The following is a 10033-nucleotide window of genomic DNA, read 5'->3' on the forward strand; positions in this document are numbered from 1 at the left end:
CAGGTTGAAAAAAACCATCAAATTCTAATTCACTTAGCTCTTTAAGTAGATGAACCCAAAGGGTTTGGATCCATATATAGAAGGACAAGCACCGCTCCTGGTATATATATATATATATATATATATATATATATATATATTGAAAATGGGCCCCCGGCAGAACTAAATAAGGAGTAGGCAAACGTTGCCTTATGGTGATCCAACTGTGGGTCCTTGTGCTGAATTAATTTATTGATCTTTTGATCATATAAATAGCAATTTGTGATCAATCTTTGTACCATATATAAAATGAAAATCATTGTATCAACCCATGCTCTGCAGTTGGCTTAAAATACATATTAGAAATTTGATTGAGTGGTCTTTAATATAATAATGCATAATCTATTTAATCCGTATTTATATATTATAGGAAACCACTGATATTTGTTAAGGTGGTCAGAGTTGATTATCAAAATTCTGCCACGCCCGATAAACTTAAATCATTCAAAAAAATTCTAAACTGATCAAACTGAAAATTTGTGTTTTTTATTTCTTTCAATCAGTTTAGCTGCAATGAATGAGAAATTGAACAATCATATTGATCCATATGCAGCCCCTTTACCTGTGTGATAGGTTTGCCTACTAACTGACCAATTCATGGGAGTGGGACAGATTACGACAATCGTATGTATTTGCATAACACTGAGATATTTTTAGCTACCTGTAACTCCCCTTGAATGGAACAAGTTCGTCTGTGAAAGGCTTCCTGTGAATGTCAATAGAAGACAAAATACCTCCCCCGCCTCCAGAGGCTTCAAAATCAGGTAAAGTACAGGTGAGACTGACAGTTCAGGACCTGAGATAACACCTACCACTGCCAGCCATGGGACTCAGGATCCACTTATTGCTTATCTTCATCACCTGCTTCTTGAGTAAGTTTTTGCAAAATGTTAAATATATTAGTATTATTATAGTTTTATAAAAAAAGTATTGTTTGTATAGCTTTAATATTATATTTAGTCACTTTTTTATTTATTCAAAATGCAATCAACTTGAATGTTGTAGGTTTGCCGTTTTTAAATATATTTTTATATATAAAAGTCACAGTTACAGGGACAAACCATATAACTTTGGCTTTAGATGTTTTTTTTTTTTCAATTGATGTATATATATATATATGTGTATATTAAAATAATAATAAAATAAAATAATAAAATAAAATACCTTCAAAGGTATTAGCTGGATCTGGGGTCTAATTTGATTGTCCTTATAATCAATTTAAAACTAGTAAAACTCCACCGGCCGACAATGTTTCTGTGAGATTTCTGCAGAACGTACATCATTGTGTTTTTGGAATAAAAGTATAACAGGACCAGAAACTTCAAAAAGACTCTATATATATATATATATATATATATATATATATTTATATTTATTTATATATATATATGTGACAATTTGGATTTGTGGTTAGTAATAAAAATTTTATACTAGAGTTTAAGTTTATTATATTATAGTTTACAATTATTATATTATAGTTTAGGATTATAGTTTAGGATTATTATAATAAAATTTAGGTTGATTATAATATAAAATAGGTTTATTCTATTACAGTTTAGGGTTATTATATTATTTTTTCGGAATATTATATTATAATTTAGGTTTAGTATATTATAGTATAGGATTTGTATATTATAGCTTGGGTTTTCTTTTTTTCTTTTTGTCTATCCCATAATTAATTATATTGTATTCTAATTACATAACAGTATTAAGTCACATTCACCTGGATGCAGAATTAGTCCTGATGAATGTGGTTTGCAGCTACTACGTATAGCATAATCGGGATATATAGAAAACTTGCCATATGTTGCTAGAACTACTAGTAAATGTTAACTTAATATCAAACAAGCACAGAACCCACTTTGATCGATAAAGAATTATGTTTTTGCATACTTTCTTTCTGCCTTATTTTCTTATACAATAGACAATCATGTCTTATAATTACTTGGTGTTGAAACTTTTTATTTCTTAGAATTGCAATTTCATGGTTGTATGAGTATTAAACATTGACTGACGTGTTTTATTTGTCTTGCATTACTAGATTTTTTTATTGCTGATTGGGACATCCTTGTTGATTTTTGTTAGCGGTGACTGTGTAACAGCAGCAGGCAGGCGGATAGTTTAAGATCCAGGAGGAAATGTCAATATAGCCCAAAGTCAGTTATTTCAGTGCCTATAGTATGTTTATTCATTGTTCTTGTTGTTTGATCAGGCAACTGTTTATTGCTCAAAGTATTTGAGTGGCAATATTTTTTGGCTTTGAAGTAGTAATATTTTTAGCAACGAGGGCACGGTATGCAAGTGCAGGATGTTAAAGTATACAGAGACAAAATGTTCACCGACGGATCATTCTTAGCTTCTCTAGGTTCAATATAATTAGGTGAAGATTATTGGCTTTATGTTGTGTTTACTAGCTAAGTCCTGTGAAATGTACATTATATGGTCAAACAATTAAGAGCACCTGACTGTCACACCATATATTGGACTTTGTGCCAATAGAACATTTATAAGGCTACAAGGTGTACAGTTATTGGCCCTGATTTATTAAAGCTCTCCAGGGCTGGAGAGAAAACACTTTCATCAGTGAAGCTGGGTGATCCAGCAAACCTGGAAAGAATGCCGCAAGGTTGGAAGTGTAAAATAGTCTAAAATATATTTATATAATATTGCCTCTATTTATTCTGCATTCTTCAAACACTTGCATTTGAAGTGCTCTGAATATGGGTGCCTGAAACCCCCTGCCAAAGCTTACCATTAAATGAAACAGGGCAGCCTCCATGGATGCTTTAGCTTTGCTTAAATTCCAACACCAAGCCAGATTGACAATGAAGCAAAGCATTCTGTCTGTGGAACATGAGAGAATTAGACAGAATGGAATAAAGAATGTGTTGAGTACCAGGTGGTGCCTCATTTTGGCACTGCAGACTATATCTAACCATGTATTGAAAATTTGGGAGGTTTTAATATACTATTGAGCATATATGTAACTTTGATGGTCAGGTATTCACAAATGGTTTTGCCTTCATTGGTCTGTTCCTTCTTTTTTCAGTACCCATAAGTGGCCCCATATTCTCCTGATCTTATTTCTTTGTTACAGATCAGGTCCAGTATAACAATCAGGAAACTATCAATATAATGAAAACCATATTGGATCAGCCATGGCACCCTTCCGAGTTTCTCGTACATCAAGTTTACGTTAAAGCAAATCTAAGCTTTAACCAAGCTATGCAAAGCAACAGGTTTGTTTAACAGGAGGGACTGTGATCAGGTAGATTACACTTCATCACGCTCCCATGAGAACAGCCTTTGTTTTTTAATTTTATGATGCCATGGATGATTAATCAGAAAGTAATAGTTTTAGGCTCCTAGAATCCTTGGTTCTGTGACAGAAACCTGAATGATGCCACAGACCCTAGGATATAGGAGAACATAGGACACTATAGATAATCAAAGTCTATCCCTAGAATAAAATACCATTCATACACGGGCATATTTATTACATGTTCTGCCAATGTCTCCTAATTGAATTCATGCACATCTGATGATATTTTATGTTCTTTGTAAAAAATAACATGTTATGTTTCCTGGTTGTTAATATTTGGATCCTACCGATCATACCTGTATGTTTTTGAAACATTTTACTGTCTCTACTTAGAATGTTTTTAAATTCTGGTTTGGTGCCTAAGGTGCTTTTAAAGTTGTCGCTATTTATTAGTAAACTATTTTAAACTTGTAAAAAAAAAGGTTCTTTACAAAAGATGACACACTCAGAAATGGTTTGTGAAGTCTCGCTGCGGATCAGCAGGTGCAGCAAACCGCAGAGTTCCTGCTGAATGTAGAAGGCTATTCATGCATTCCAACCTGTATATGATTATGGGCTTTATTCATTGTAAAAGGATTTTGTTGTGTTATAAATGTTCCTGTTCAATACATTTTGATTTTAACAACCAAAGGAAATGCACATTGTATTCAGGTGTCCTGGGTTTCTGTTTGTTAATTCAAAGCTAAAATCATGAGACTTACATGTGGGCAGTTATGCAATTGATTCAATAGAATAGATTGATAGCTGGATACATCAAAGGAGAGTGTAATTCACTAATTATGTAAATCTTGTATTTTTTAGACCAAAAGGGAGAAAATAAGTTCATTGTTAGGGTCTACATACACTTTAATCAGCTTATGTGAGGCGAAGGAAGTAGAAGATTCCAAGCTGGCACAAGACTGAGGAGAGGTCCAGCATGGTTGAGGGATCTGCGGGTTTTAAGGGTGTGATTGTTTTTAGGATTCTGTGAAACCCATGAGTTTCTGCAGAAAATGATAGGGGTTCCTTAAAATGTGGCTGATTGACCTTATATTTGATAATGCCTTCATAGTTTTGGGGCTGCAACCATTCAAGCCACAACTGTAAACTGTCAATCTTTATACTGGCCACCAATGCAAAAAGGTTTTTTACCCACTGACCTCCAATACGTCAGTTTTAGAAGGGGTTCTCTGAAACCTTCAAAGGTTTTTCAGGGGTAAAAATGTTAAGAAAGGCTAAACGAATGAAAAAAAAAATAGGTTAACATTTTCAGCTCCTGAGGAATCAAATGTCTAAATAAGGATTGACTTAAAAAACAAAATTAGAAGTATTACTTTTTTAAAAATGCCATTGAAAATAAGGTGATATTGAGCACCTTGCATTTTAATCAGCAATGAAAGTAAAAGGAAAATGGGTTATGGCTCATGAGGGATTTAGAGGCTCCTTTCAACCATCCTGGATCTGTTCTTGTGCCAAAATGAACCCTTATTATTTTATGTTTTTTTGTTCACAAAAATAAAAGTAGCTAAATGAGCCAAATTGTAACAAGTTATAATTTGACAATGCGCCTCTCTAAAAATTTCACATCCTAAACTAAGTTGATATCTTGATATCAAAATTGCTAATCTGGGGGTCATTTATGAAGTTAGTATTGTATATATTACAATGAGTCACTGAACAGACAAGTCTATGGTGGATTGTCAAATCACCCTTGTAAACTAGATGATGACATCAGTGCCAGAGATGTCCCAGATAGATATTTTGGAACAATACGCACTTCACCTGCATTATACCAACATTCTTTATTTATCTCCATCTCATGACATTTCAGTAAAACAAACACATGACACAGTTCGTCCTATAATCATAGATGAAGATTACAATAAAATGTCATTTTAGAACAAATGTATCCAAGAAATATACTGGTATTTTTTGTCTCCAAATAAGGTACAAAAATAGAAAATTATTTTTAATATGTTTGTGGTTGTCTAGTGTACGACCCAGACAAGGTTAAATATCCCAATCAACCATGAAACAAAAGTTCAAGCAACTGTATGTGCTGTTGATAGATCATTTGGATAAAATAGGTTTGATAAAGCACCAGGACCTCATGGATTACATCCACGTGTACTCATAGAGCTAAGCTCAGTTATTTCAAAGCCATTGCTTCTAATTTTTAAGACCCTATTGGTTAAACTTGATGGACTTTTCACTTTTCAACTGTGGCTTTCCTAATTTCATGCAGCCATGTTGGTGTTGAGGTAAAAAAAGGAGTAATCAAGTGTTTCCCAAATTTTTTAACATGGGGTACGCTTGAAATAACTTTTGGGTCTTAGGGAACCCCTGCTATAAATACTTTAGCCACAGCTCACAGTACATTAGTGTGGTGATGGATTAGATCAACACGGGTTCTTCCATGATAGTCTTTCTTCAACAGTTTTGATGAAATGTCTTTATATATGGCACACATGACATTGGCTCTGGTACAAGCAATAGTTGTCTGTTGTGTTGTATATTGGCATGGTGGTCAATGGAAACAATTCCTCCTACATTGTTGGCCATTGGGAAGTCACCCTTACAGATAGCCAAAGAGATTACCGGTGTCACTTAACTAACCTGAGAGTCACAAATTGCCCATTGCTCAAGGACCCCCTAAGAACCTCTGGAGGAACCCTGTTTAAGTAACACTAGAGTAGACAAGCAAAAACCATTTTTATTTCTTTGCTGGTGATTGGGTAGCCAATACCAAATGTGCATTGTGACAGGTTGTTGCATGTGTGCATGGCCATGGCCATGCTGTAGTTGTCCACTGGAAACTATTGTAAATTGGCTGCCATGAGTTAACACACAAAGTGGTAACACTACTCCCATTACGACACAGAAAGGTCAAAAAAGTAATCTTGAATAAGGCTATTATCACATTATCACAATATTCATATTCACAATATTCAAAGAGTAACACAGGGAGTGCCCTGTACAAAACAAGTGTTGGCATGATCTGAAAAAGAGACAATACCTCTAAATTGGGGACATTTGGGAGGAATGTAATATCTACTGGCTGGATCTCATTGCCTGGACATATATAATCTGAAACCTAATTAAAATAATCCAATGTAATCATTTTGTAACATTAGGACATGTCTCTGCTTGTATCCCGGGCCCTTTTCTCTCCCATGCAGCAGTTATATGATGTGCAATTGCTATAGTTACTCCTTTTCTGTACAGTGATTGTTCTACAGGTAAAAAATGTTTGACCAGGATATTGTGAGACAATTTTTCTGTTATTTGAATGTTGTCTTTTATCTACTGCAATTCAAAGCCTGTCTCGTTACCTTCATAAGTTATGAATGCCTTGTCACTGTTACAGGATCGATTGTTTGTAACAGATCTCCTGTGCATGAAATCACCATTCATAATTACCAGAGAATATCAAAGAGGAAATAACAATAATCTAAAACTATTGTTTTCTTGCAATAATTTTACAAAGAATTAATGTGTATCAAAAACTTGAAAATGAAAATGTATATATGCAGATGTGGCGGCTGCATCAGTTTTCCTTATCTGCCTTTTTTGCCTATATTTGATGACACGGTTGGTGACATGATTACTGTACTTTATATATGAAGGAGCAGTATTCCAACACTTCTAATTAGAACTACAAATACTATAATCTAATGCAGCTACCAGGTAAACTGCAATATTTAACATTTTTGTCCTTGGGTTTAAACATAATTATAGCCATTGCGTAGATGAGTGCTATGAAATCATTTGGGGTCTACATGTTCCGGACTACAACTATAGTTACATGTAGATGGGAGCCACTGGGTTAAAGAATATTAAATCCAATCGATATTCACGTGTTCCCATTCCAGAGTGGGTACAGCAATCTTCTTCCTTCTTTCCATCTGTATCACAATCTTTAACCATCTTCATTAGGTGGGCCAGGATGACATAAGTCCCTGGATTTATTTTTTTCCCTGCACCCTCATAGTAAGCCAGGATTGCTGGGTATTCCTAACAAAAAACGTTGAGCTGTTCAGGCAGCTCAAAGCATATTGACAGCTGGGAGGTGATCATATAGGTAAGTAGATTCTTTACAGATGGGACATCGCCCATTTCTGCAATAGACACCTGCCCAATTTTCAAAGTGGGACTTTGGTTCCACTTTAAGCCTATGCTCTTTCTCAAAGTCCAAAAGTGTCAAGGAAGCAAGAAGGTGGCTTCCAGGCTAAGCCCAGTTACTGTGCAGTAAAATTAGATAAGTAAGAGGTTAGGATCCCATCAGGATATTATTGCTGTTTGTGTCTCCATTGGAGAAATTCACTCTTTGCTTGTCCCTGTCACTATTTTCCCTAGTACTGAAGGTGATGTCAAACCCTAAAATTTTGAATAGGAGTTGGTGTGAGGAACCAGGTTGTATAATATTCTATACTTCCAGGTATAGATGTCAACCCCAAAAATGCTCTCCGATTGGAAATCTTTGTTCAGGTATCATTCAAGTTCAGCATCTACTTCAAGTAGAAGTCTGTACAACCCTGTACACACACTAGATTGCTGTTGCTCAAAATGATCTTTGGTGATTATTTTCAGCAACAGGAGAATGAACGAGAGCTGTACACTTAGCACTGTTCTGTTCCATACAGGGGGTTGAGTGGAGGATGAGCTAGTGGATCGTTCATCCCAGCTCTGTCTTTCATTGATCCACCATGATGTGTTGATAAACGACGTCGGGAGACTACTGTACACATGCTAGATTTTCATAACAATTCATCTCAGGCGACAACAATCTAAAACGAATACATTCTTTAAAAATCCCCCCCAATGCAAATCCCCACCTTATGACTGGCTACAATGTAACAATGTTTCAGTATGATCATTTGATAAGAGAAAAACTGGGGATTTGCTTCTTTCTGCTTGCAGGAGACTGATGTTAGTTTAGGCCAAGTTACCTGCTGTGATTGGTGTTTAATGGTAAAAGGTGAATGTTTCTGGAAAAAAAATTACATATTGTCATGGAACCTATTAATGCAGAGCCTATATAATTATCATTGCACCTGGAGATCTTTACTATACCTAAATGTCTATTGGATCATAGACATAGAACTGAACCAGTTCTGTTGTTCTAAATGGGTTGAACTTTTGAATCATAAAAATTGTTTATGTTTAACTTTGAATGATAAAAAACTAAAAAATGTATCTTTAATAATAAACTGTTTAATATGCATTCTAGATATATTAGCACAAACCAGTGAAACTACTACAGACAGCTGGGGGACCACTATCTCAAGTAACAGCGACACAAGTAGTAGTATAATCACTACACAGGAAATCATCACTTCAATCAGCAATTCTGACAATAGTTCAGACATTTCCATAAGTGCATCTGCTACAACAGGTGTGAGTGAAACATCCCATACGTCTAGTGAACCTTCATCATCACCTCGAACAGATTATGGCAGCACTTTATCAAACACAGAGACTTATTCTACACCAGGTATAGACACCCGTGAATCGACTACAGATACTCAAAGCACCTTGCTAGAACAATCTACCACAGGACAACTTACCTATGACTCTTCCACGGTGTCCACAGTTTCTGACACATCAGTTGACACAACTGTTTCTGTTAGTCCTGAAAGTACAACCTTTAGCGATCAGAGTTCAGCCACAGTAGAGGTCACTTCACTTAGCACTGCTGAAAACACAGTTGTAAGTACTTCCATCTCAGATGAAGTAACAAGTGACATAACAACATCTGATGGCCTGACCTCAAGTATATCAGGGACATCGGACAGTGTATTCACCACTGACACAACAGATTCACCATCTTCAACAATGGAACCCACAACTAGCTCAAATGTTGACTTTACATCCACACAGTCATCTGTAACTGAAACATCTGCTGGAACTTCTGAAAACTCCACTCCAGAATCTACTTCAACCTTCTCAATTTCAACAGAATCTTTGGCTACCAGTGCCATCACATCCTCCTCTTTTGAGACTTCACAAATTACTGAACTAACAACCTTTTCACCATCCTCAGATTCTACAATAAATACAGAAAGCACAGTCATAGAATCTTCAAGTTCTAGCATGGCCACTGAAACTCCTGACATTACATCTGCTAATACTGAATCTACCTCAGACTTCTCATCCACAAACACCCCATATGCTACAGAGACAGCTTTATCATCTGCATCAACAGAAGGTACCACTATGTCTCAGACTTTAAGCTCTGAAGTGACCTCAGCTTTTGTAGAGACATCATCATTTCCATCCTCTATAAGTACTAGTGATACATCCATTGCAACTGCAGAGAACTCTACACCAGATCTTACAACATCCTCATCTGTATCAGAAACATTAACTACAGTTGTTAATGAAATGACATCTTCAGCTGCAGAGACTTCCACTATTACTGATAGTTTCTCAACAACTTTCTCTCCAGAGTCAACTTCATCATCAACAGAGGGTATTACCACATCTCTAACCCAAGACTCGTCAGTGACTTCAACTTCCATTGACTCCACATCATTTGCCTCATCTGTTAGCCCCACTGACACATCCATTGCAACAACAGAGAGCGCTACAACAGATCAGACAACATCTTCCTATCTTTCTACGGAAACTGCCGCAGAAACATTAACCACAACTGCTGAAACAATGACATCTTCAGTTGCTGAGACTTCAACT

Source organism: Pyxicephalus adspersus, chromosome 1, assembly GCF_032062135.1.
Source record: "Pyxicephalus adspersus chromosome 1, UCB_Pads_2.0, whole genome shotgun sequence".
NCBI classification, from domain to species: domain Eukaryota; kingdom Metazoa; phylum Chordata; class Amphibia; order Anura; family Pyxicephalidae; genus Pyxicephalus; species Pyxicephalus adspersus.